At 49.6% G+C, this 27,557-nt stretch overlaps 1 long non-coding RNA gene and 1 pseudogene across 1 annotated transcript; one reads left to right on the top strand and one right to left on the bottom strand.

Moving 5' to 3' along the window:
• Positions 1–27,557, bottom strand: part of LOC141219276 (uncharacterized) — a 74,386-nt pseudogene that overhangs the window by 11,788 nt on the left and 35,041 nt on the right.
• On the top strand, positions 11,218–23,879 carry LOC141219277 (uncharacterized). Its single transcript, XR_012287856.1, has 3 exons — positions 11,218–11,519; positions 15,727–15,802; positions 23,527–23,879. It is a non-coding gene; the product is annotated as an uncharacterized lncRNA (long non-coding RNA).

Below are 27,557 nucleotides of genomic sequence, written 5' to 3'. Positions count from 1 at the left end.
TACCGACCCGTACCCCCTGCACACTATCAACATGCCAAGGGGATGCTAAAAGACATGAAGGAGGCTGGGATAATTAGGGACAGCTGTAGCCCCTGGGCAGCTCCACTAGTCTTAGTGAAAAAGAAAGACAACACCATGAGAATGTGTGTAGACTACAGGAAGGTCAACCGTATCACACACAAAGATGCGTACCCGTTACCAAGGATAGAAGAGTCCTTAGCTGCATTAAAATCTGCTAACTTCTTCTCTACTTTGGATCTCACTAGCGGGTACTGGCAGGTTCCTGTAGCAGAGGCGGACCGGGAGAAGACCGCATTCACCACCCCGATGGGACTCAGCGAATTTAACTGTATGCCGTTCGGGCTCTGCAATCTTCCAACGGTTGATGGAATGCTGTCTGGGACACCGGAACTTCGAGATGGTCCTGTTATACCTGGACGACGTCATCGTCTATTCTAAGACCTATGAGGACCATCTGGAACACCTGGCAGAAGTGTTTGAAGCCCTGGCAAACTATGGCCTAAAGGTAAAACCCTCAAAGTGTCATCTACTGAAGCCAAAGGTACAGTACCTGGGACACGTGGTGAGTGTTGACGGAGTAGCCCCCGACCCTGACAAGATCACCGTAATTAAGGACTGGCCAAGACCATCCAGCATAAAGGAAGTGCGGCAGTTCCTCGGGTTGGTAGGCTACTACCGAAGATTCATTCCCGGTTTTACCAAGAAGGCAGCTCCTATGCAGGACCTCCTGATAGGCCAGTCCAGGAAGGCCAAAAACCAGAAGCCACCCTTCAAATGGGAAAAGCTGGAAGAGGAGTCATTCCGCCAGCTGAAGATGGCCCTGACGGGGGATGAAATCCTGGCGTACCCTGATTACAACCAGCCCTTTATCCTCCACACGGACGCAAGCAACATCGGGCTAGGGGCCGTACTGTCCCAGATCCAGCAGGGGAGAGAACGGGTAATTGCTTACGCCAGCCGAAAACTGCGACCCACGGAAAGAAACCCTGAGAATTACAGCTCGTTCAAGCTAGAGTTCCTGGCAGTGGTGTGGGCAGTAACCGAACGTTTCAAGCATTACCTTGCCTCTTCCAGGTTCACCGTGTACACGGACAACAACCCGTTGACACACCAGGACACTGCAAGACTGGGTGCCCTGGAGCAGAAATGGATGGCCCGCCTGTCCAATTTTGAGTTCACGATCAAGTACCGGGCAGGACGCTCCAATACCAACTCGGACGCCCTGTCCAGGATGCCAAACCTACCGGACGAAGGGGAGGATCCAGAAGAATTGGAAGAGATCGAACTCCCTGCGTTTCACAGTCATGGGATTACCTAGTATTCCCACCGTGTGAGGGGCTAGCGATCCGCTACGTTCAAACCCTTACCCCACTACAACTGGGCGGAGACACAAGACAGCGACCCCGCAGTCCGTCTGGTGAAGGAGATGCTGACCCAGGCTGACGCCCGCCTGGACCCAGACGCTCCGGAAGAGACCAAGCAACTGTGGACGGAGAAGAGCAGACTGTTTCTCTACAAGGAGAAGTTGTGCTGCAGATTGGTCAATTCCCGGACACATGAACTGATCTGGCAGGTGGTGGTACCGAGATGGGACGCAGCTATGGTGCTGGAGGCCTACCACAATGGGGCAGGGCACTTCGGTTGGAAGAAGCTGGAGTTCCTGCTGCGTGAACGGTTCTACTGGATAGGCATGAGAGGAGCCATTGAGAGGTGGTGTAGAGACTGTGGCCCGTGCAATCTAAGAAGAAGGGACCGTGCCAGCCAGAGGACTCCCCTGCAGCCCATCATCACCAGGCAGCCGCAGGAACTGGTCGCTCTGGACCATGTTAAACTGGCTCCAAGCAGAAGCGGGTATGTCTACGCCCTAACCATCGTGGATCACTACTCCCGGTTCCTGGTGGTGGTCCCTGTCAAAGACCTGACGGCTCAGACAGCAGCCAGAGCCTTCCAGCTGCACTTCTGTCGCCCACACGGGTACCCGGACCAAGTGCTGACGGACAAAGGACCAGCCTTCGAAGCGGAGGTCTTCCAGGAGTTCTGCAACCTGTATGGCTGCAAGAAGATAAGAACAACGCCCTATCACCCCCAAACCAATGGACTCTGCGAGAAGATGAACCAGGTGGTGATAGATCTGCTAAAAACATTGCCCCTGGAAGAACGCAGTCTGTGGCCTGAGAAACTGCCCGATCTGGTGGACCTGTATAACCACATCCCGGTAGGTTCCACCAACTGTACCCCGGCTTACCTAATGCGAGCAAGACCTGGTAAGCAGCCTGTTGACCTGGATATGGGAGTCCTGACACCCGAGGACACCTCGCCAGAAGCAGACTGGGATACAGAACGGCAGCAGCAGTACCGGAAAGTACAGGAGAGCGTCGAGCGAAGTCTCTGTCAATCAAGAGAAAGGCAGGAGAGGACTTACAACCAACATGCTCCCGCTGTTCCCTTGGTACCTGGAGAGCAGGTCTTGAAAAGAAAAAGGCGGCTCCATAAGTTGGATGACCAGTGGGAAAAGGACCCGTACACCGTACTGCCCTCAAGCCACAATAATCCAAAGGTGTACGTCATCAGTAAGGATGGAGGAGAGACCACAGCCACTGTCTCCAGAGACCACCTGAAAAAGTGCCCCGAGAAGTTACAAAGCACGGATGAAGATCAGGAAGACCCTCAACCCGTAGAGGAAAAGGAGGAAATGATCAGCACCGTACTCGGAGACTTTCCCCGGTCCTGGACACAAGTAAACAACGCTATCGTGGTGCCCGTCCTCACCTTTCTCCAGCTAGCCCCTCAAGTGCCTACAGAAGACCAGGTAGAGCTGGAAGAGCAGCCGGCCCAGGAGGCAGAAGAATCCACACCAGCAGCCCAGGAGAATCAACCCTCTGCTAGTAGTGAGCCTGCCGTGCCCCTAGTGCGCCAAAGAGTGCGCAGAAAGCTGCCCAGCTTGCCCATAACACCTCCTACACCCTGTAGTGCAGGACCAGTTAGTGAGCTCCGTAGGTCCACTAGAGTCACTAGAGGTCAAATGCCCGCGCGCTGGAGAATATAAGTAATGCACTGTGAATTTACCTGTTTCTTGAAAATATTTATGGTTTATGTTTGTTGCCTGTTATTAATTATGTTTCTCAGTTACCCTGCAGATTTATTTGGACTAACAGGTTATGGACACTGGATAACCGGAACAATTTTGTAGATAGTTGCACCTTGGTGCCTCTTGCGAAGACGGCCGCGGAAGAGAAAACCTGTCTGGCGTGGCCTACTTGCGGCCCAAAGTAGCTAGCTCCAGCCTGGCAGCCACGCCCAAGGCCAACGCAAGGGGTTTGCTTTGAACAGGTCCCCTACTTCGCTTAAAACTTCACCTTGGGTGATATGGACACCCGGTTGCAGACACGCCGTGACCTTTAAAGAACTAAAGCTTCCTGTAAATATGTTATTGTATTATTGTTATACCCTGCATTTATGTTTCTTTAAAAAAAAAATGTGTTTAGTCCCAGAGTACTAAAATTTACAAGGGGGGAATGTGGCACCCCAGGGGTCTGGTTACCACAGTAATAGAGATATTATGTCTGAGAGCAAGTGGGAGGTTTCTCTGGTCAGGAGCCCTAAGCATGCAACACGGCCCACCCAGACCTGGGAGGGGAGGAATCTGCCCTTATAAACTGGGTCTGGGGCGGGATTAGTGAGTGAAGTCCCAGACAGAGACGCAGCCAGGTCTGGAGGACAGCAGACACAGGGAAAGTTACAACAGGAGCTCTGTAGGAGCAGGAGCGAGTGCCAGAGGCTGGAAGCTAGAAAGCTCGCCTTGGCTGAAGACACTAACCCGGACACGGAGTCCGAAGCTGTGGGGACATCCAGGTCCAGCAGCAGAATCCAACCGGCAGGGGATTCCATGTCCTCTGGCCTTAGAAACCCGAAGGCACGGTCACAAGCAAGGGACCAGCACCGCCATCGTGAAGCGGAGGCTAACGGAAGGCCCCAAGTCACCGGCCATACGGGTGAGCACCACACGGTATACTCAGGGACGTGGGCTACTTCTACCCGCATAGAGCAAGGTAGTCAGGAAAGAGTGCAGATAGTCGGGGAGGCCTACAACTCCACCTGGCCAGGGGAGATCCTGCTTGCTCACAGACTGACCAGGCCCCTACTGCTAACCAGTACTCCCGGGAGGGTCTGCCTTATACCATCAGTAAAGACCCTGAACTGCACCACACGTCTCTGTGTTTCATCGCCACACCAGCACCATTACTACTGGGACGCTCACACCATCACTCCCATCATCCACACTAGCTGCCCTGAGGCAATACTTCTCCCGTGGGGAGTTATCCCATACTCAGCTGCGCAAACAACATCAGCCTCAGCGGTCGGCAGCGCAGCGGCGGTCCCCACTGACCGCAATCCACGGGTGGCGTAGTCGGACATTTGTTATTACCTAAGACTGCCACTGGTTTGACCGCCCTGGGCACGGACCGGGTCACCGCCACACTGAGACTACAACTCCCAGCGATCCGGCTCCGGGTATCCCCTGCACAGCACAGGCCCAGGGGGCGCGTCATCTATATATGAGATCCGTCTCTCAGAACCGGTAATTCTATGTTTATGTATCTGGGAATAAATTACATTGTTGTGGTCCTCACCACCGGTACCGAGGTCCCAGCACATTGTGGGCCTCAACTATGAAGTGATAATCAGCAAGGCCAAAGCCTAATGCTCTGCACTCGGAGGATGAGGACCCTGAGGAGAGGGACAGAGAAGACCCTCGTCAGTCAGATGGAGGAGCCGTACTAAAAAACACAACTTCTCCAAGTTTCGTCTCCGGGGATGGAACCACAGAGGAGCTGGAGAAAGCTCCACATTTCTATCCATTGGTTTCTTCTCTCCTAATTCACTGTATGGAGATTGGGGGAAGACTATTTACCAGTGATTGTTTTTTTGAGAGCTCATGATGTCACCATGAGGACACGGCCTCCCTCCTGGACAGGATCCTCTGGGATCACTCAGAGGAGAGAACCTGACTTCCTTCTATTAAAAGACGGGTTACCGCGTTTTTCTTCTTCTTTAAATAGAGATAAATCTCAACAGCCGCCTCGGTATAAACACTAAAATAGGCAGCAAGATCTGTGTTTGTCTCTAAAGGAGGAAAAAAGGGCACATGTACAGCTGACGGATGAAGTCACAGAACCCGGAAGGACGGTGTTGTGGGGAGCACCCGGTACGCAGCGGTTAGTACCTATCAATGTGTAGAAAGGACAACTAGAGAGCAGGCACCGGGGTCATGGGCGCTTACTGATGCACACGGGGAGCCAAGGAGAGATTGTCTGGTCAGACTCCACAGAAAAGCTCCATAATACATATTCTTCTGAACAAACATCCCTTTAAGGGAGACTTACACTTATTACCACGCCAGGATCTCAGATTGAAGTCCCCATTATTTTTGTTTTGTCTCCCAAAATGAGAACAAATGTTTATTTTTATAAACAGCAAGTGAATTTTCTAGACATTGATATCTATATTGAACAAAATCATCTTTTTACACGTACTTATTCTAAACCTACTGACGTTAATGGCTATATACCCTTAGACAGTTGTCATCTACCGAATTGGCTATTAAACATCCCAAGAAGCCAATATATGAGAATCTATAGGAACTGTTCAAGGGAAACTGATTTTGAGGTGGAGGCACAAATACTTACCAAAAAATTTTTGGACAAAGGTTACAAAAAGGACTTCTTAGAAGCTACCCATAAAACTATCTCAGAATCACAACGTGAAAATCTACTAACTGATAAAGCCAGACATGAAGGAATGAATCAGGACAATAGAAATCAAGAATTCTTGGCAGACATCCCCATCATCACCCAATTCAATGCCAATACAAAAATTATAAAAAAAATTGTCCGAAAACATTGGAACATCCTGAAGGAGGATAAAATCATTGGGGATCTAATACCCCCACATCCTAAATTTGTCTTTAAAAGAGCTAACAATCTAGGGAACATAATTGCTCCAACAGTAAAAAATCCAATGAAAATCAAATCCCATAATATGGAAGGCTCCCACCCAAATAATCACACGGGCTTTTATCCATGTCATAAATGTTCTGTTTGCAAACGCCTATCACTGAAAAAACAAAAAACTATTAAAAATCAAAACATTGAACTTCCAATTACTGACTTTGTTACATGCTGCACAAAGGGAGTGATTTATGGGTTAAAATGCCCATGTGATAAGCTATACATTGGCCGCACTAAACGCCCTTTGTATGTAAGGATCAACGAGCACCTTAGAAACATTAAAAATAAATTTGCAGGTCACCCTCTCTCCAGACACTACACCACGAAACACGGGGGGAGGATTATTGGTACCCAAGTGACCGGCATTCAAACTGTCCCTAAACACTGGCGACAAGGGGACTACATTAAGTGCATGTCAAGAATTGAGAGTCAGTGGATTTTTAATATGGATACTTTGAGACCAAAGGGTCTCAACAGCGAGATTGAATTATTTGCGTTCAATGATTGAAGGACCTCCTACCTGGACTGAAGGACTTCCCACAATGGCTGCCTACAAAGTATATAAACAGCAGGTACACCTTTGAGAGCCATCCCTGAGGAAGGAAACCGTTCGTTTCCGAAACGCGTCGGAATTGGCTCTCTCAGCGCTCCGTAGCCTGAGGAATCACATGACCATCACGTGTCAGTGACGTCACGCAAGGTCCTACTCGTCTTACCGACTCCACCGGAATCTGCGCGCCAACGAGGTTATACCAACGGAAGCACACAGCCACCGGCCGGGGCTCTGCTTCCTCCTGCCGCTCCACTCGACAACCCACGAGGTAAACCAGATATCATCCATATACTAAAGGACTACAGTAGTACCCGCAACGCACCTTTGAGCTTGCATTCCTACTGACCCTTGCAATCGTCTATACCGAAGAGGAGGTAAGACTCTCATTGCCATAGGACTAATATTGATGCCCGCTAGAGGTACTGATTACTTCCTATAGTAAATTATACACTCTACCTAATCGTGCACCTACTGGACACATATTTGCGTTGGGTACAATATAACCTACATGGTGGACACTTGTATCGGGTCCTCCTTCCGTTACTACCACTTATTAGGGAGACCTATACAGTGACGCATTTATTTTGATTTAGTTATCACTTTCTATCTTTTCTAGGATAACTAAGTGCTCTGCTCCACCTCCAATAAGATTCTTTCTTATCTATAAGCAATATCCTAGGATTATACACAGAACTGCGATACCAGGTATCCTGTGGTTTTAAAATCATAAAAAGTACTATTTTAAAAATCATAAGTACTACTGTAAGACTTTTTAACTAACAATTTTTTATAAATCTCTTGCACAAATAGGCACCTATATATTCTAGCCACTTGGATACCACTCCCGGTGAGAATACGCAATATAGGAACACACTTGTACAAGGAAGGTAACTATTCCTTTTCATCAGCCTTTACAATAAGAACCAAAACATTCTCTACTGATACACCTCCCCTCTCTTTCCCTTCTAGGTATCATTGCTAATCTATGGTCCCTCTGATACCTTGACTGGCTACTATCAATTGGACTTTTACTTACCCACCTCTGGGGACACATTCATAATTACCTTTTGAATTGCTATTTATGCCTTTTTAACTTATTTTGTAATAAATTCATTTTATTGATAATCCAATCTCTTTCCCTCCTTTTTTTCCGACAGCTCAGCGCGAATTTTTTATACTTATTTAATTTTATAAAAATAAATCTATCTATCTATCTATCTATCTATCTATCTATCTATCTATCTATCTACATACATATATACACACACACACACACACACACACACACATATATATATTATTATTTGGCATTTTCACGTCAGGATTTATTGCACACGGTAAACGCCAAAAGAAAAAAACACATCAGAAACACCTCCCCAAAACTGTAATGAAAAAACAATGATCAAAAAAAGTCACCAATAAAAAGGTCAACGGCCATTCAAGAAGAGAAGCCCTCACACAGCTCCGATAACGGAAGATAAAGTGATGGGTGTCAGGAACAGTTCTGAAAATGGCAGCGACATCGTTCTTACCGCCCAATAAATGCTGAGAAACAAAACCCAAAAAGCCAGAAGCCCGACCACGACTGATGATGACATTGAGCCGGCACCGATTCAGAGGGACGGACGAGCGACAGCGGATTAGGGGGAAAATCATCAGTAAATTAACCCCGACTCTGCTGAGTAACGATCAGACTCCGGTACCAAAAGAAATCATAGGAGAGAACGGACAGAAGCGCTGGGACATCTGCAGACAAAATGTGACCGATGCTCTAAGGAAGGTGAAAGATTCAGAAAGAAACCGCCGAGGACGAAGACTGATGAAGACGACAGCGGAGAAACCACGACTCACAGATCAGAAGAGAAGAATCAGGGAATGAAAGCTGTGAGAAAATGTAGAGAAAACCAGAGCAAGTCTGGAGAAAAATCATCTATTATAGGAGGAGGCCGAGAGACGTCATCACATCCACCGGAGCCAACAAGAGTCTCCTCTCACCTGGTGATGTCAGAGGCCGGAGCTCCTCCATCATCACCTCCTGGTACCGATCCTGGTGTCCTTCTAGATACTCCCACTCCTCCATGGAGAGATAGACAGCGACGTCCTGACACCTTATAGGATCCGGACAACAACACCGTCATCACCCAGAATCCTCCAGTGCTGTTCTGTATAACGTCTCAGCAGTCAGCTCTCCGGTCATCACCCAGAATCCTCCAGTGCTGTCCTATATAATGTACCAGCAGTCACCTCTCCAGTCATCACCCAGAATCCTCCAGTGCCGTCCTGTATAATGTCCCAGCAGTCACCTCTCCGGTCATCACCCAGAATCCTCCAGTGCTCTCCTGTATAATGTCCCAGCAGTCACCTCTCCGGTCATCACCCAGAATCCTCCAGTGCTGTCCTGTATAATGTCCCAGCAGTCACCTCTCCGCTCATCACCCAGAATCCTCCAGTGCCGTCCTGTATAATGTCCCAGCAGTCACCTCTCCGCTCATCACCCAGAATCCTCCAGTGCCATCCTGTATAATGTCCCAGCAGTCACCTCTCCGCTCATCACCCAGAATCCTCCTGTGCCGTCCTGTATGATGTCCCAGCAGTCACCTCTCCGGTCATCACCCAGAATCCTCCTGTGCCGTCCTGTATGATGTCCCAGCAGTCACCTCTCCAGTCATCACCCAGAATCCTCCAGTGCTGTCCTGTATAATGTACCAGCAGTCACCTCTCCAGTCATCACCCAGAATCCTCCAGTGCTGTCCTGTATAATGTCCCAGCAGTAACCTCTCCGCTCATCACCCAGAATCCTCCAGTGCTGTCCTATATAATGTCCCAGCAGTCACCTCTCCGCTCAGCAGCTCAATCATCTTGTTGCTGAGCTCTAGGATCTTCTTCCTCTTCCTCTCATGTATCGGGGGGTGCGGGGGAGGCTCTGTGATGGGGTCTGGGCTCCGCCCTCCTGACTCCTGGAGATGGATGATGGGAGTCACACCCTCCCCCGGTGTCTTCCTCACTATTGTGTAATCCTGTGTATGGAGAGAGACACGTAGGGAGAAGAATTCCTTCCTGACTCCAGATCTGACAATCAGTAGAAATCCCGGGATCAATAACCGTCTCCAGTAATCTGGGGCCATAACCTGGAATATTATTACACTCAGGACAGACATCCAGGCCCCTCTACAGCTCTTATAGGGAATCCCCATGACAACTCCTCCTGGCAGAGAGCTGCACACAATCACTGCTCTTACAGTAAAGAATCCTTCTCTTCCTCTTCTGGATTTCCTCTTCCCGATGTCGGACTTGTCACATAACACAATAAAGCTGATAGAAATGTAGAGGAGTTACCTCTCCGCTCAGCAGGGAGATGATCTCCAGGGTGAAGTGTAATAATCTTCTGGTGGTCTCATCCTCGTCCATCCTCGGGGTCATTCAGGAGAAGGAGGGATGAACACTGGATCAGCTGGAGGGATCTCGTCCTGCCGGCGTCTTCATGATAAAGGAGAAGATGGAGATCACAGGGGACGATATAACGACAATCACTGAATTCTGCCCCAAATATCCGACATTTATCAGGAAGAATCTGGAGGAAAAGCTCCACCGCAACCTCCTCCGCCGATCTGACCGCTCATTATCAGCCTCGTAGGAGGTCGGTCACCATGGTAACTACAGCGCCAGCAGAGGACGGTCACCGTGGTAACTACACCTCTAGTGGGGGGCGGTCACCGTGGTAACTCCACCTCCAGCGGGGGCGGTCACCGTGGTAACTCCACCTCCAGCGGGGGACGGTCACCATGGTAACTCCACCTCCAGCGGGGGATGGTCACCGTGGTAACCACCTCCAGCAGAGGACGGTCACCGTGGTAACTCCACCTACAGCGGGGGATGGTCACCGTGGTAACTCCACCTCCAGCGGGGGATGGTCACCGTGGTAACTCCACCTCCAGCGGGGGACGGTCACCGTGGTAACTCCACCTCCAGCGGGGGCGGTCACCGTGGTAACTCCACCTCCAGCGGGGGACGGTCACCGTGGTAACTCCACCTCCAGCGGGGGACGGTCACCGTGGTAACTCCACCTCCAGCGGGGGACGGTCACCGTGGTAACTCCACCTCCAGCGGGGGACGGTCACCGTGGTAACTCCACCTCCAGCGGGGGACGGTCACCGTGGTAACTCCACCTCCAGCGGGGGACGGTCACCGTGGTAACTCCACCTCCAGCGGGGGCGGTGAGGTGAGGAGGAGCCGCTGCACATCCCCCATACAACACTGAGGAGCCTCAGTCACATGGAGCAGGAGCCTCCACAGGAACAGCTCTGATCTCACCCCACACTCTCCTCTCACAGATTCACCACAAACCCTCCCTGTAATCTCACCGGAATGGCGGGAAGCGGAAACCTGCTGCTGGCTGATACCAGAGAGCAACAGCTGCGCACAACCAGGACGGAGCTGCTGCACTGAGAGCGGGAGGACCTGTGGTGACGTCACCGCCATGTGATCAGGGGGCGGAGCTCAGGAGAGAAGTGGTAAAGGACCTGTGGTGACGTCACCGCCATGTGATCAGGGGGCGGAGCTCAGTTGAGAGATGGCGAAGGACCTGTGGTGACGTCACCGCCATGTGATCAGGGGGCGGAGCTAAGGAGAGAAGTGGTGAAGGACCTGTGGTGACGTCGCCGCCATGTGATCAGGGGGCGGGGCTTCGGGTGGTGATTGGCTCCGCAGTGTTTCCTCACAGACTGTAATGAGTCTATAATCTATAGGCAGCGTCTAGATTGGAGTTGATTTCTGGAGGGGGAGGAGTGATTTCATTCTATCATGACGTCACCGGAAGGGGCGGGGCTTCTCAGTCCAGTGGACACTATCCATCGTGCAGCTGCAGCAGTGGACATTGTGCCGGGACAGGAGGATGGTGATGAGGAGCTCGTGTTCAGCCGTCAGCTGTGAGGACTGAGGTGGGGAGAACTGACCATGTGAATAAATGTTGTAGAGGCATAAAGGGGTCAGCGTGGGTGGTGTGAGTGTGCATGGGGTATGTAGAGGGGCATCCAGGGGGCTGCGTGGGTGGTGTGAGGGGGTATGTAGAGGGGCAACCAGGGGGCTGCGTGGGTGGTGTGAGGGGGTATGTAGAGGGGCAACCAGGGGGCTGTGTGGGTGGTGTGAGGGGGTATGTAGAGGGGCAACCAGGGGGCTGTGTGGGTGGTGTGATGGGGTATGTAGAGGGGCATCCAGGGGGCTGTGTGGCTGGTGTGAGGGGGCATGGGGTATGTAGAGGGGCATCAAGGGGGCTGTGAGGGGGTACGTAGAGGGGCATCCAGGGGGCTGTGTGGCTGGTGTGAGGGGGTATGTAGAGGGGCAACCAGGGGGCTGTGTGATGGGGTATGTAGAGGGGCATCCAGGGGGCTGTGTGGCTGGTGTGAGGGGGCATGGGGTATGTAGAGGGGCATCAAGGGGGCTGTGAGGGGGTATGTAGAGGGGCATCCAGGGGGCTGTGTGGCTGGTGTGAGGGGGTATGTAGAGGGGCATCCAGGGGGCTGTGTGGCTGGTGTGAGGGGGTATGTAGAGGGGCATCCAGGGGGCTGTGTGGCTGGTGTGAGGGGGTATGTAGAGGGGCATCCAAGGTGCTGTGTGGCTGGTGTGAGGGGGTATGTAGAGGGGCATCCAAGGTGCTGTGTGGGTGGTGTGAGGGGGGTATGTAGAGGGGCAACCAGGGGGCTGTGTGGGTGGTGTGATGGGGTATGTAGAGGGGCATCCAGGGGGCTGTGTGGCTGGTGTGAGGGGGTATGTAGAGGGGCATCCAGGGGGCTGTGTGGCTGGTGTGAGGGGGTATGTAGAGGGGCATCCAAGGTGCTGTGTGGCTGGTGTGAGGGGGTATGTAGAGGGGCATCCAAGGTGCTGTGTGGGTGGTGTGAGGGGGGTATGTAGAGGGGCAACCAGGGGGCTGTGTGGGTGGTGTGATGGGGTATGTAGAGGGGCATCCAGGGGGCTGTGTGGCTGGTGTGAGGGGGCATGGGGTATGTAGAGGGGCATCCAGGGGGCTGTGAGGGGGTATGTAGAGGGGCATCAAGGGGGCTGTGAGGGGGTATGTAGAGGGGCATCCAGGGGGCTGTGTGGCTGGTGTGAGGGGGTATGTAGAGAGGCATCCAGGGGGCTGTGTGGCTGGTGTGAGGGGGTATGTAGAGGGGCATCCAGGGGGCTGTATGGCTGGTGTGAGGGGGCATGGAGTATGTAGAGGGGCATCCAGGGGGCTGTATGGCTGGTGTGAGGGGGCATGGGGTATGTAGAGGGGCATCCAGGGGGCTGTGTGGCTGGTGTGAGGGGGCATGGGGTATGTAGAGGGGCATCCAGGGGGCTTTATGGCTGGTGTGAGGGGGCATGGGGTATGTAGAAGGGCATCCAGGGGGCTGTGTGGCTGGTGTGAGGGGGCATCCAGGGGGCTGTGTGGCTGGTGTGAGGGGCATCCAGGGGGCTGTGTGGCTGGTGTGAGGGAGCATGTAGAGGGGCATCCAGGGGGCTGTGTGGCTGGTGTGAGGGAGCATGTAGAGGGGCATCCAGGGGGCTGTGTGGCTGGTGTGAGGGAGCATGTAGAGGGGCATCCAGGGGGCTGTGTGGCTGGTGTGAGGGGGCATGTAGAGGGGCATCCAGGGGGCTGTGTGGCTGGTGTGAGGGGGCATGTAGAGGGGCATCCAGGGGGCTGTGTGGCTGGTGTGAGGGGGCATGTAGAGGGGCATCCAGGGGGCTGTGTGGCTGGTGTGAGGGGGCATGTAGAGGGGCATCCAGGGGGCTGTGTGGCTGGTGTGAGGGGGTATGTAGAGGGGCATCCAGGGGGCTGTGTGGGTGGTGTGAGGGGGGTATGTAGAGGGGCATCCAGCGGGCTGTGTGGGTGGTGTGAGGGGGTAAGTAGAGGGGCATTCAGGGGGCTGCGTGGTTGGTGTGAGGAGGCATGGGCTGTGCGTGTACAGGGGCATCCAAGGGCCTGCGTGGCTGGTGTGAGGGGGCATGGGCTGTGCATGTAGAGGGGCATCCAAGGGCCTGCGTGGTTGGTGTGAGGAGGCGTGGTCTGTGCATGTAGAGGGGCATCCAAGGGCCTGCGTGGCTGGTGTGAGGGGGCATGGGTTGTGCATGATGTACAGGGGCATCGAAGGGCCTGGGTGGTTGGTGTGAGGAGGCATGGGCTGTGACTTACAGGATCCATCGGTCGTGGTCTGTGACGTCTTATAGATGTGATCGGCACCTTAGTTACAGGATCCATTGGTCGTGGTCTGTGACGTCTTTTAGATGTGATCGGAGCCTTAGTTACAAAATCCATCGGTCGTGGTCGGTGCCGTCTTATAGATGTGATCGGCACCTTAGTTACAGGATCCATTGGTCGTGGTCTGTGACGTCTTTTAGATGTGATTGGAGCCTTAGTTACAAAATCCATCGGTCGTGGTCGGTGCCGTCTTATAGATGTGATCGGAGCCTTAGTTACAGGATCCATCGGTCGTGGTTGGTGACGTCTTGTAGATGTGATCGGAGCCTTAGTTACAGGATCCATCGGTCGTGGTCTGTGACGTCTTTTAGATGTGATCGGAGCCTTAGTTACAAAATCCATCGGTCGTGGTCGGTGCCGTCTTGTAGATGTGATCGGAGCCTTAGTTACAGGATCCATCGGTCGTGGTTGGTGACGTCTTGTAGATGTGATCGGAGCCTTAGTTACAGGATCCATCGGTCGTTGTTGTTGACGTCTTGTAGATTTGATCGAAGCCTTAGTTACAGGATCTGTCGGTCGTTGTTGGTGACATCTTATAGATGTGATTGGAGCCTTAGTTACAGGATCCGTCGGTCGTGGTCGGTGACGTCTTGTAGATGTGATCGGAGCCTTAGTTACAGGATCCGTCGGTCGTGGTCGGTGACGTCTTGTAGATGTGATCGGAGCCTTAGTTACAGGATCCATCGGTCGTGGTCGGTGTCGTCTTGTAGATGTGATCGGAGCCTTAGTTACAGCATCCATCGGTTGTGATCAGTGACGTCTTGTAGATGTGATCGGAGCCTTAGTTACAGGCTCCATCGGTCGTTGGTGACGTCTTGTAGATGTGATTGGAGCCTTAGTTACAGGATCCATCGGTCGTGTTTGATGTCTTCTTGTAGATGTGATCGGAGCCTTAGTTACAGGATCCATCGGTCGTGGTCGGTGACGTCTTGTAGATGTGATTGGAACCTTAGTTACAGGATCCATCTCTTGTGGTCGGTGACATCTTGTAGATGTGATCGGAGCCTTAGTTACTGGATCCATTGGTCGTTGTCGGTGACGTCTTGTAGATGTGATCACAGCCTTAGTTACAGGATCCATCGCTTGTGGTCGGTGACATCTTGTAGATGTGATCGGAGCCTTAGTTATAGGATCCATTGGTCGTGGTTGGTGACGGCTTGTAGATGTGATCGGAGCCTTAGTTTCAGGATCCATCGGTTGTGGTCGGTGACGTCTTGTAGATGTGATCGGAGCTTTTGTTACAGGATCCATCGGTCATGGTTGGTGACCTCTTGTAGATGTGATCAGAGCCTTAGTTACAGGATCCATCGGACGTGGTCGGTGACGTCTTGTAGATGTGATCGGAGCCTTAGTTACAGGATCCATCGGTCGTGGTCGGTGATAGCCCTTCGAAGAAAAGCTAATTTGGATTGAGATAATTAACTCTAAATCTGGCTGCCATTTTTGGTTCAAATTAGATAAATAGAATCAATACGATGCTTCAGAGAAAAGAGAATAACAAACAGCCAGTGTCTGAGTGTACAATTATACCTGAGTCTCAGAAGCACAGTCACATATCTTTATTACAACAACAGAGAAGGGGAAGGTCTTTACAGGCTTTACATTACCTCATGCTGCAGATATTTTAATTGGGGAAAGAAAGCATTTTAATTGAAAATAACAAAATTGTAATTATGGAAACATCTGCAGATGTCCTTGAAACTAAAACTCTCTCTATCCAGTTAACTGTACTTAAAAAAACAGAGGAAATTGTAACAGAAACACAGCGCTACACCCTGTGTTATCGCTTTTTTGAATAACACTTATAAAACTAATATTAAAATTATCAAATATATAGGTAGATTTGTGTAAAATAATAATCAAAGTATAAATATTTACCACAACAATTCCTCCCTTTTTATTATTTACAGATAATTTATCCATCAGCTACTTCCCCATGCTATGGGATCCTGCAGGGGACAGATCCCGTTCACTGAGATACAGTGGGTACGGAAAGTATTCAGACCCCTTTAAATTTTTCACTCTGTTTCATTGCAGCCATTTGGTAAATTCTAAAAAGTTCATTTATTTTTCTCATTAAAGTACACTCTGCACCCCATCTTGACTGAAAAAAAACTGAAATGTAGAAATTTTTGCAAATTTATTAAAAAAGAAAAACTGAAATATCACATGATCATAAGTATTCAGACCCTTTGGTCAGACACTCATATTTAAGTCACATGCTGTCCATTCCCTTGTGATTCTCCTTGAGATGGTTCTACTCCTTCATTGGAGTCCAGCTGTGTTTCATTAAACTGATAGGACTTGATTTGGAAAGGCACACACCTGTCTATATAAGACCTCACAGCTCACAGTGCATGTCAGACCAAATGAGAATCATGAGCTTAATGGAACTGCCCAATGAGCTCAGAGAGAGAATTGTGGCAAGGCACAGATCTGGCCAAGGTTACAAAAGAATTTCTGCATTACACAAGGTTCCTAAGAGCACAGTGGCCTCCATAATCCTTAAATGGAAGACGTTTGGGACCACCAGAAGTCTTTCTAGATCTGGCCGTCCACCCAAACTGAGCAATCGTGGGAGAGGAGCATTGGTGAGAGAGGTAAAGAAGAACCCCAAGATCCCTGTGGCTAAGCTCCAGAGATGCAGTAGGGAGATTGGAGAAAGCTCCACAAAGTCAACGATCACTGCAGCCCTCCACCAGTCGGGCCTTTATGGCGGAGTGGCCCAACGGAAGCCTCTCCTCAGTGCAAGACATATGAAAGCCCGCATAGAGTTTGCTCAAAAGCACATGAAGGACTCCCAGACTATGAGAAATAAGATTGTGTGGTCTGAAGAGATGAAGATAGAACTTTTTGGTGATAATTCTAAGCGGTATGTGTGGAGAAAACCAGGCACTGCTCATCACATGCCCAATACAATCCCAACAGTGAAACATGGTGGTGGCAGCATCATGCTATGGGGGGGGTGTTTCAGCTGCAGGGACAGGACAACTGGTTGCAATTGAAGGAAACATGAATGCAGCCAAGTACAGAGATATCCCGGATGAAAACCTCTTCTAGAGTGCTCTGAACCTCAGACTTGGCCGAAGGTTCACCTTCCAACAAGACAATGACCCTAAGCACACAGCTAAAATAACAAAGGAGTGGCTTCAGAACAACTCTATGACCATTCTTGACTGGCCCAGCCAGAGCTCTGGCTATGGGTATTATTATTTCTATTGTAACCCTAATGTTGGTGCATACTTCCTACTGAGGCTGTTAAATCTTACCCAAATATACAGGGTGGTATCTTGATGGTATGGTGTGGTTAATGGGGTACAAAGATAGTGGGGCCATTCTTCATCAATGGAATCCTCAATGCCACTGGATATCTGAAATTGCTCCATGATGATGTGTTGCCCTCTTTATGCACTGAAGATGGCACGTTCCCTGAGTTTTTCCAACAAAATGGTGCACCACCACATTATGAGTGTCAGATCCGAGAATTCCTACATGACCAGTTTCCTGGAAAGTGGATTGGTCATCGTGGGCCAGTTGAATGGTCACCAAGGTCTCCCGATCTGACACCCTTAGACTTTTATCTTTGTTTTCATCTAAAGGCAATTGTCTATGCTGTGAAGATACGAGATGTGCAGCATCTGAAACAACAGATACTGGAAGCCTGTTCTAGCATTTCTTCTGTGGTGTTGCTATCAGTGTGTCAAGAGTGGGAGAATAGGGTTGCATTGACAATCCAAGACAATGGGCAGCACTTTGAACACATTTTATAAGTGGTCATAAACTTGTAAAAAACTCATGAAAGAATAAAGTTATGTTAAAACCAAGCACACCGTCTGATATCGGACATATATGGTCTAATTAAAACTCCCCGGGGGGATCCACCTCCTAAACACTCATACATGACTAAGTGGGAGAGGTTTCTGGGAAAGGAACTAACACCGTGGTGTTGGCAGTCCATCTGGGATAAAGCATCCAAAACCTCTCTTTGCACTTTGTACAAGGAGAACCAATTATAAATTAATGATGTTTTAGGATCATACCCCTGAACTATTACACAAATTAAACCCCTCTGTCCCGGATGGATGCTGGCGCTGCGGAGCTGCTAAGGGGTCCCTTATCCACATTTTGTGGACCTGCCCGATCCTGACCCCATTATGGGGAAATGTCAGATCCCTCCTGCGGGAAGTATTGTTCACTGAAATCCCTCTAGACCCGGCTATATATTTATTAAATGTTACTCCAAGAGGGATGGGTAAAAAGTCCTCAAAGCTGCTTCTACACATCCTAACAGCAGCTAGATGCCTCATAGCTCTTCATTGGAAAAAAACGCTCCCCCCCCCCCCCCCCCTCTAATAGAGATCTACTAAGTAGAATTGTGGATATACGAAGAATGGAACACCTGACGGCAGTAATAAACGCCAAATTAGATGTATTCAATAAGGTGTGGGGACCATGGGACTATTAATGGGCCCAATTTAATACCTGATATTTGTTCAAGGAAAGTAGAACAGAGTTTACTGCTGAAATCTTCCAGTATTTTGCCTTATTACCCTTCCCATTCCCCCTGTTGTTTTCCTGTCTGTGTCATAAAGGTTAGTAGTGTTTCTGAAATTGTAAACCAATATAGATTATAGCAAATGATTGAGTAAGGGAGCAGCTCCTACAGTTACACCAACTATGGAAATATTCAGCTCCTCGTATAATAGTGCATGGACTAAACACTGTTTATTAGGAGTCTGCAAGTAGAACGCAGATAAGTGTATGATCCATAGCGGATTTCCAACATGCTCTATTAATTTCAGTTTATGCGTTATTTCTTTGGTTCTATTGTTAAGCTTATACATTTTCAATAAAATTTACAGTATTAAAAAAAAACAACCAAGCACACCATTGTTTTTCTTATGAAATTCTCATTAAGTTTGATGTGTCACATGACCCTCTTCCCATTGAAAAAAAAATAGTTGGATCCAAAATGGCCGAATTCAAAATGACCGCCATGGTCACCACCCATCTGGAAAAGTTTCCCCCTCCCATATACTAATGTGCCACAAACAGGAAGTTGATATCACCAACCATTCCCATTTAACTTGGGTGTATCCATATAAATGGCCCACCCTGTAGTAACTCATACACATATATATTTACCTGTGTTATCCATATTGGATATATTGGGGCCCCCTGTATATGGACATGGTGTCGCTTGACTTGATCCATTTTTCCCATGCTTTGTTGTTTCTACTATATACTTTACACTATTGTCATTTTAATAAGAATATTTTCTAATAAAATCTATTTTATGTCATAATTACTCATGTTTCTCCTTTACGATATCTTGCTGTTTGAGTTGGCTTCTTTGTGATTTGGGCCCGGCCTTGTTTTAACGGTTCCTTATTCCACTTTCTATACAATATGTTGGTCTTTTTTTGTTTAGAAATATGGTGACATGGTTGTCCCTGGGTGAGTGTGGGGTGCTGTAGTTTGGGCCGTATGCTGTGGAAGTCTTTACTCACTTTCATCCTTGGTTCAGACGGGTTCAGATCTTCTGCGCTTTGAATAAAAGACGACACAGTTCTTTAAAAACAAAACAGTCCAGTTTACTTGTTCAGCACGGCCTTAGAAACGGGATTACAGGTACAACACTTGTTGCAAAAGATGGCATTCACAGATGGTAAAACACAGTCTTAATCCCCACACGGTGCTAATCACGGTGTGACTCGGACCTAGGGGAAACTGCCTCTGGACTTTCTCGTGGAGAAGTTCCTGCTTCACTCCACGGCTCCCAATACCTAACTCTAGCAGGGACTACCTTGCTCCTGAGGCTCCCTAGTCCAGGCACGTCCGTTACTGCCTATCGCCTGGAAGAGGCCAGGATCCACAAATTGACCTTTAGAGTATAGATTATACTGTGGTGTGCCCGTTCCTTTTAATCTTCCTGGTTTCTCCCACATACACGGTTCTCTCTTCTTCTCTGTCCTTCCTCACTCACTGCTACTTCTTAAATAACCAAGATGGCCAAATCTCACTCCCAGAGATCCCTCAGTCTCTAGCTTGTCACTGAGGACAGCCCCGAAACTAGTTAACCCTGTGTCCCACTGACATAAGGGTACTGTAGTATCAAACCGTACCTCTCCTGCCATCTAATGCCCATACCTGAAAATAACACCTTTTCAGATGACTAAAACACGCATAGAATTACTAAAACAGTACAGTTCTACAGGGGAGTGGAGTAGACATCCCCCACACAACCCGCACAATATGACAGTGTATCAGAGGATATTGGGCTATGGGTGCATATCCAGTAGTTCTTAGGACAGTCTTTATAAACTGTGTCTCAAAGCAGGACTTGGTGATACTTATGAGTTTGTTGTCCCAGTCCTCTCCTCTTTTTTTACGTCATTGAGAGTTAGGGCAAGGGATGCAATTGCCATCAGAATGGTCCAAAGGGGCAGGGTCATCATCTTTGCTGCTGCCGGGGATCAAGACCATTTTCCAGTGGCTGGCATTGATCCAAGTATCTTTGCCTTGGAGGTTGACAGAAATAGCAGTGGTCAGTACTTAAAATGGCTCACTGTATCTGGGTTCATTAGTCTCCTCATATGTCTCTTGACCACGACCCAGTCTCCTGGTACCAGTGTGTGTGCCATTTATACAGTTGAGGTCTGGGATGGAGGAAAAAACACGGTTGTGAGTAACAGTCAGATGTTTGTGCAACTCCAAGACATATTCAGTGAGTGACCTGTATGAGATCGGCAGCTGCTGCTGGAAATACAAGATCCCGACCGACTAGGGAACACCTTTTATGAGTAAGGTGATGAGGGAGTTCCGCAAGGTCCTACAAATCTCCCAACTGAGAACTTCAGTGTACCATTCTCAGACAGATGGCCTGGTGGAAAGATTTAATAAAACATTGAAGAGTATGCTAAGGAAGGCCATAGAACAGGATGGTAGAGACTGGGACCGTCTCTTACAGTATCTGTTGTTCTCCATCCGAGATGTTCCACAGTCATCTACGAGGTTCTCGCCATTCGAACTTCTGTATGGCCGACATCCACGAGATCTCCTGGATATAGCCAAGAAAACCAGGGAAGCTGAGGTCACGCCCCACAGAAGCATCATCGAGCATGTGACACTGATGCAGCAGAGGACCGAGAAGGTGATGCCCATCGTAAAAGGTCATCTCTTGCAGGCACAAGAAGCTCAGGCCAGGTTCTACAACCGGTCAGCCAGAGTGAGGAAATTCAGTACCAGAGACCAAGTGCTCGTGTTAATTCCTACTGTAGAGAGTAAGTTCTTGGCCAAATGGCAAGGGCTGTATGAGGTGGTGGAGAAGCTTGGTTATGTGAAATACAAGGTTCATCAACCAGGACGACGTAAGCAGTACCAGATATACCACTTCAACTTCATCAAGCCGTGGCAAGACAGGGAGGCTGTGGAAGCTCTAAGCTTGCTGGGCAAGCCTGAAGGTGACGTTGGAGGAGTCGCAATAGCAGAAACGCTAACGAAGGCCCACAAACAGCAGTGTCGGGAGTTATTGCAGAAGAACCGGGATCTGTTATCGGAATTGCCGGGCTGCACAAGGGTCATAGAACACAAGGTTCTGACAGAGCCACCTGTGCGGGTGAACTTGAAGCCCTATCTGATTCCTGAGGCCCAACGAGAGTTGATCTCCAAAGAGGTGGCTGGTACGCTGAAACTCGGTGTCATTGAAGAATCCAAGAGCGGTTGGTCGAGCCCGATCATCTTGGTCCCAAAGCCCGATGGTGAGTGGAGATTTTGCAACGACTATCGGAAGTTGAATGAAGTCTCCAAATTCGATGAATATCCCATGCCACGCGTCGACGAGCTGATCGAGAGGCTTGGGACAGCAAGGTACATAACCACCTTGGATTTGATGAAGGGATATTGTAGATCCCCCATGGCACAGGGAGCCAAGGAGAAGACTGTGTTTTCCCCGCCGGATGGATGCTTCCAGTATATCCAGATGTTGTTTGGACTGCAAGGGGCCCCTGCAACCTTCCAGAGAGTTATGGATTGAATTCTTGCACCCCATAAACAATACGCTGCGGCATACCTGGACAATATTGTTATCGTCAGCTTGGACTGGCAGAGTCATCTGGAAAAAGTCCAGGTGGTGTTTGAAGGCGGGGTTTTGAATAAACCCGAAGAAATGTGCTATGGGGAAAGAAGAAGCCAAATACCTAGGTTATGTCGTTGGTAGAGGTGAGATCAAACCCCAAATTAGTAAAGTGGAGGCAATCTAAACCTGGCCGAGACCCCTGTCAATAAAACAGGTTAGAGCCTTCCTGGGGATCGTGGGATACTACAGAAGGTTCATCCCAAACTTCGCCATGATGGCCATACCCCTGAATGACCTTCTTAAGGGGACAAAATCAGCCATGGACTGCAAAGGCGGAGACGACCTTTAAAGAAATGAAAGTGGGTCTGTGTAGGCAACCGGTCATTGTTGCCTCTGACTTCAAGAGAGTTTTTACTCCAGACAGATGCCTCAGATGTGGGTTTAGGAGCTGTCCTTTCCCAAGAGATACACGGGGAGGAGCACCCTGTCCTCTACCCGAGTAGGAAGCTGTCCTCCTGCGAGAAAAATTATGCGGTCATAGAGTAGGAGTGCTTGACCATAAAGTGGGTGGTGTAAACGTTGTGGTACTATCTGCTAGGTCGAAAATTTAGACTGGTATCCGACCAAGCCTCACTCGGATGAGGGAAACAAAAAGGAAAAATGCCAAGGTCACCCGCTGGTTTTTAGCCCTACAGTATTTCAACGATCATGTAGAACATAGAGCAGGGAAGCTACATGGTAATGCTGATGCCCTCTCGAGAATCCCCTGTCTAGTGGTAGAAGGTGCCAAGCCCCACGGCTTTAGGCAGAGGGGGGAGGTATGTAAGGTGGCTAATGGTCACATAATCTATGGGAAGTATGTGTCACAGAGATGGCTGGTCTCTGTGATGTAGCCCGGAGTGTTTCTCTAGTGTACCCACGCACTAAGAGGACTAATTGGTGCACCTGGGAGCCGGCTTACGGGTTGTTAGGAGAGAATGGACGGGTCCAACAACCCACATACCTCACCTCTGGGTGTGGTTAACAGCCTATAAAATGGAGGCTATTTGGCACATTGTCTGTGTGTTTGGAGGGAGAAGGCCTTCTGTGTGTGGTTGGCTCCTGACCGAGCCAGGATACTGGACATTACACAACCTTTGTGCCCACAGGACTGATTAAGCAGAGACCTGCTAAGGACACTTTACTTTGTTTGTCTGAACTAAAGGCTGTTTGTTTTCTTTTTCTTGCTTGTCTGTTTATGAAGCAATAAACCGACATGGACTCTTAAAGGAACATGCTCACTGTTTTCCTCCCTTCGCATCCAAGTGAGTAAAACCCCTATAAGAGGTAGACTTGCTGGTGTGTTTTGGATCATTGTCCTGCTGCATAACCCAAGTTTGCTTCAGCTTGAGGTCACAAACAGATGGCCGGACATTCTCCTTCTGGAATTTTTGGTAGACAGCAGAATTCATGGTTCCATTTATCACAGCAAGTCTTCCAGGTCCAGAAGTAGCAAAACAGCCCCAGACCATCACACTACCACCACCATATTTTACTGTTGGAATGATGTTACTTTTCTGAAATGCTGTGTTACTTCTACGCCAGATGTAATAGGACATACACCTTCTAAAATGTTACATTTTTGTCTCGTCAGGGCACAGAGTATTCTCCCAAAAGTCTTGGCGATCATCAAGATGTTTTCTGGCAAAACTGAAATGAGCCTTTGTTCTTTTTTCTTAGCAATGGTTTTCGTCTTGGAACTCTGCCATGCATGCCATTTTTGCCCAGTCTCTTTCTAATGGTGGAGTGAACACTGACCTTAACTGAAGCAAGGTGTGGCAGTAATCAGCCCTGTGTGTGGCTAGAGAAATTGTACTCAGCTTCCCAAAGATGTTATAAACCACAGTTAACTTATGTTTTATGGGGGCAATCGCTTTTTCACACAGGGCCCTGTAGGTTTGGATTTCTTTGACCCTTAATAATAAAGATCTTCATTTGAAAACTTAATTTTGTGTTTACTTGTGTTATCTTTGTCTTTTATTTAAAATTGTTTTGTGATCTGAAACATTTAAGTTTGACAAACATGCAAAAAAAAAGAAATCAGGAAGGGGGCAAATACTTTTCACAAGACTGTAAAATTTTTTGGACTAACTGCTATGTGTGGTGGAAAACAAACACTGGGGGTACATGGGGTGCAGGCTGTATATGGGCAGGGCATGTTGGGCTATACGCTGCATGTGGGGGATACATGGAGTGCAGGCTGTATATGGGGTGCTGCCTGTATGGGGAGTACATTGGGGTGGTGAGTAAATGAGGATGTTGGCTGTGTGGTGAATACATGGCACGTTGGCTGTGTGGGGGGTACATGGTGCGCTGGCTGTGTTGTGAGTACATGGCACGTTGGCTTCTCATGGGGTGCTGGCTACATAGGGTGTTAACTGGGTAGGGACTACATAGGGTGTTTGCTGTGTGGGGGTACATGGGATGTTTGCTGTTATGGTTGGTACATGGGGTGCTGGCTGCATGGGGAGTACATGGGGTGCTGGCTGTATTTGGGAGGTACATGTGGTACTAGCTGTGTGATATAGCGACATAAATGAGGGGAAGCTAAGTGCTCCTAAGTGGAGCTGAATATTCAGTAAGGGCACAGTATGGGAGGCAGTATATAGGAGGGACATTATGTAGGCACAATATGGAGGGAGTACAGTGTGAAGATGGGGCACAGTATGGAGAGGGCGCATTGTGGGGAGGGGCACTGAAGATGGGGACAGAGTGGAGGCTATAGGTCATAACGTAGGTATAGTGTGTAGGATGGACAGTGTATAGGTCATAGTTGTTAAGGGGCGATGGTGTGGTGGATATCTATAATATAACGGGAGATGCGTGTCTCTGTCTGAAGCCTTTATAGACTGCGCAAGCGCGACACGCCTGTGCAATCTGGCTCCAGACAGAAGACCGCATGGAGCCGTTACAGGTAAGAAGAGTGTGTGGCGTCGGAGATCACGGTATGCGTAGACACTGAATGCATACCGCGATCTCCGGCGCCATACTTACCTGACCAGTAGGAGTGTTGCCGCGGCGCCTCTCTTTGCCGGAGACTGGGGCAGGAGTGAGGCGTCGGAATCGGCGCATGCGCATAGTGCTATCCGGCGCCATTTTACTGAAGACACATTTGCAGTGTGTCTTCAACAAAATGGCGCCAGACAGCGGGGTATGGGCACGCGCGTACTCTGGTGCCACACTCCTACCCCAGCCTCCGGCAGAACAGGACACCTCAGCGCTGGAGCACAGGGAAGAAAGGTGAGTACAAGTGTTTATTTTTTGTATGTGTGCAGCGTGAAAGGGATGAGGGGTACCATACATACCAGGATAGGGGTGTGAGGGGGCCACACATACCAGGATTGGGAGGATGTGGGGTACCATGCATACCAGGATTATGGGGTTAGGGGACCATACATACCAGGATCGGGGGGTGAGGGGACCATGCATACCAGGATGAGGGGTACCACACATACCAGGATTGGGGGGTGAGGGGACCGTGCATACCAGGATTGGGGGGTGAGGGGACAATGCATACCAGGATTTGGGGGTGAGGGGTACCACCCATACCAGGATTTGGGGGTGAGGGGTACCACACATGCCTGGACTGGGGGGGTGAGGGGACCATGCATACCAGGATGAGGGGTACCACAAATACCAGGATTGGGGGGTGAAGGGACCATGCAAACCATGATTGGGGGATGAGGGGTTCCATGCAAACCATGATTGGGGGATGAGGGGTTCCATGCAAACCAGGATTGGGGGATGAGGGGTTCCATGCATACCAGGACTGGCGGGTGAGGGGACCATGCATACCAGGATGAGGGGTACCACAAATACCAGGATTGGGGGGTGAGGGGACCATGCATACCAGGATTGGGGGGTGAGGGGACCATGCATACCAGGACTGGGGGGTGAGGGGACCATGCATACCAGGATTGGGGGGTGAGGGGTGCCATGCATACCAGAATAGGGATGAGGGGTACCATACATACCAGGATAGGAATGCAGGGTACCATGCATACCAGGATAGGGATGAGGGGTGCCATGCATACTAGGATGAGGGATTGGGTGCCATGCATACCAGGATGAGAAATGGGGTGCTATGCATACCAGGATGAGGGGTACCATACATATCAGGATTGGGGGATGAGTGGTGCCATGCATACCAGGATGAAGGACTGGGTACCATACATACCAGGATTGGGGGATGAGGGGTGCTATACATACCAGAATTGGGATGAGGGGTGCCATGCATACCAGGATAAGGGATGGGGTGCCATGCATACCAGGATAGGGATGAGGGGTGCCATGTATACCAAATTTGGGATGAGGGGGCCATGCATACCAGGATTGGGATGAGGGGTGCAATGTATACCAGATTTGGAATGAGGGGTGCCATACATACCAGGATTAAGAATGAGGGGTGCCATGCATACCAGAATTGGGGATGAGGGGTGCCATGTATACCAGGATTCAGATGAGGGGCGATGCATACCAGGATAGGAATGAGGGGTACCATGCATACCAGGATTGGGGATGAGGGGTGCAACGCATACCAGGATAGGGATGTGGGGGGGCCATGCATACCAGGATTCGGATGAGGGGCCATGCATACCAGGATAAGGGGTACCATGCATACTAGGATGTGGGTGAGGGGCCCATGCATACCAGGATGAGGGATATCATACATACCAGGATAGGGAAGAGGGATGGGGTACCATGCATACCAGGATAGGGATGAGGAGTACCACACATACCAGGATTGGGGATGAGGAGTGCCACGCATACCAGGATTGGGGGTGAGGGGTGCCACGCATACCAGGATTGGGGGTGAGGGGTGCCACACATACCAGAATTGGGGGTGAGGGGTGCCACGCATACCAGAATTGGGGGTGAGGGGTGCCACGCATACCAGGATTGGGGGTGAGGGGTGCCATGCATTCCAGGATTGGGGATGAAGGGTGCCATGCATTCCAGGATAAGGATGAGGGGTGCCATGCATACCAGGATAGGATGGAGGGGACAGGAGGGGGGCAGCACATATACCAGGAGGGGGGCAGCACATACCTGCATGGGAGACCATATACCTATAAAAATGCTCGCCACCTGGGCGTAGAACAGGTTCAATAGCTAGTAGTATACAAGGGAGGATGGTGTGGAGGCAATATTTTATAGGAGAGGAGGCCATGTATCATAAGAGGGACAGTGTGGATGTCATTTTTTGTGTATGGAGCACAGGGAGGCGCTATTATTTATTCAGGGGCACAGCACAGGCTTAATTACGGCACAGCAGGGGCAGCTATTTTTATTCAAGCGGCATTATAATGACACTTGGCACTGTGTCGACATGTGCTGCCGAAGACTGAAGAAAAGAACATCTGTTGAGACGAGCTACGGATGTAAAAACTTACCCTGGAATCAGGGTCAGATGAAGAAGAAAAGGATGTGAGCAACCAGAGAAGAAGTCTCCTATAAGGTACCGGGATCTAAGGCTGCATTTACAATGGACAAACGCGGCACCTAAATGCCCCCTGACTGGTTATATGGAGCCGATCGGCAGTCGTTTAATCACCTGTGAACCTTAATATGATGGTTCTGTGCGCCGAGAATAGCATTGTCCTCGGCAGCACGTTTACACAGGAT

Source organism: Phyllobates terribilis, unplaced genomic scaffold, assembly GCF_046119375.1.
Source record: "Phyllobates terribilis strain yellow unplaced genomic scaffold, ASM4611937v1 Scaffold_259__1_contigs__length_2703414, whole genome shotgun sequence".
Taxonomy (NCBI): domain Eukaryota; kingdom Metazoa; phylum Chordata; class Amphibia; order Anura; family Dendrobatidae; genus Phyllobates; species Phyllobates terribilis.
The sequence above is the reverse complement of the archived record's forward strand: the minus strand, read 5'-3'. Positions and strand labels throughout refer to the sequence as shown.